This window comes from Hemicordylus capensis, chromosome 6, assembly GCF_027244095.1.
Source record: "Hemicordylus capensis ecotype Gifberg chromosome 6, rHemCap1.1.pri, whole genome shotgun sequence".
Lineage (NCBI taxonomy): Eukaryota > Metazoa > Chordata > Lepidosauria > Squamata > Cordylidae > Hemicordylus > Hemicordylus capensis.
Genome location: NC_069662.1, coordinates 25,733,496 through 25,735,259, shown reverse-complemented (window position 1 = coordinate 25,735,259; position 1,764 = coordinate 25,733,496).

Here is a 1,764-nt window from a genome sequence, read left to right as displayed (position 1 = left end):
TGGGTCCAGGACCATGGCAAAAATGGCCTCAGTCCCTCCCGGCAATCCCCGGATAGATAGGAGTGATGGTTTTTTAAATTAGGATTTACTAAGGCATTAAATAACTCTCTCTCTCTCAGAGCTTGCTGGCTTTACCTTTCACCCACTGACACACATCCTATTCTTTCCGATTAGATAGTTATTTTAATGCCTTAGGAAATCCTAATTTAAAAAAAAAAATCACTCCTATCTATCCGGGGATTGCCAGGAGGGACTGAGGCCATTTTTGCCATGGCCCCGGACCCACTTTGGGGGTGCTGCCACCCCACAGAGGCGGGTACAGGGCTGCCCAAAATCCCCATTCGAGCCAAAGGGATTTTTTCCCCAAAAAATTCACCAATAATACTGGGAGCAACCAATTGCCTTGGGATTTGTGGGGTCAAGGTCACCCATGCGTGTCTACCACCCACCCCAACATTTTGCCCCTAAGTGCTCCACATAGGGAGTTATGGGCAAAAATTGAAAATATTTAAAAAATTTGTAAAAAATCAGAGGAAGGTCCAATCGATTTGAGGTTTGGTTGGTAGGTGGAACACAAGGTCCGCTTTAATTGTAGCCACTATTTGAGATCTGAACCAGTCTGGTTCAGATCTGAACTGGTTCGGATCCAAACCAAACCGGGGGTGGTTCGGACATAACCAAAACCGAACCACCCCCTGCCGGTTCGTACCCGGTTCGGATCCGAACCAAACCGGGCGGACCGGTTTTGTGCACATCCCTAATGTACCCTCCCTATCTCTCCTTGTGTGGATGTTTCCTTCTCATCATCTGCCTGATACAAATCCTCTTCAGACCTGGACTTGTCTCCAGCCTCATCTAGCCTTTGACTAAGTTTGAGTTGAGGTGAGGTGAGGCTGGAGGTGCCTCCAGCATCACATCAAGCTTCCCACCTTGACACACCTTGAAGCTTCCACCTCACCCCCCCACCACCAGCTTCATCTCCAGCCTAGCCTCCCACATCCCCTCAAGCCTCACCTCTGGCTGGAAGTGGGTTAACCTATGAACTGCCAAATACATCTGCACCAAACATGGTATACATGTTAAGATTACAGAGGATATTAAGCCCTGATATCCCATTTAAGGATTTGGCAAAACATTTCAAGATGGTGGCTGTGTGTCCCGCTCCCAACAATTTTGCAATGCTTGGAACAAGTTGTTGGAATCACCCAAAGATACTTTCTTCTTTTAAAGCATTTTTTTCCTTATTGAATTTAGCTGATTAATACTTGTAATATAACAATTCTATTGCAGCTAAGTAATTAATTATATATCACCTAAATTAACTTCAGAAAAATCAATAGGTCTTATTTCAAAGAAATAAAGAAATAATAATCAGTATTACTGATCTGTGGGCTCTGTGGGTCATTCGAAAGAGAAGTGTAATTTCCTCTCCATTACGTGGAGGAAAAAACTGCTGTACAGAACAGAAAAACATGTTTTCTTCAACAATTCCACAGGGAATCTCCAGTTTTTAACAGGTACCACCTTCTCTCTCATTATCACATCATCTTTAATCTGGTGCCTATAAAACCCACTTTAGGATTTCAGTGGCCATTTACAAAACTAACAATTGACAGAAGTATATGAGAAATATATAGATGCAGTGAAATATAGAGATGCAGTCTCCCATTCATATGCAACCAGGGCAGACCCTGCTTAGCTATGGGGACAAGTCATGCTTGCTACCACAAGACCAGCTCTCCTAGATGGAATAACAGAATCAGC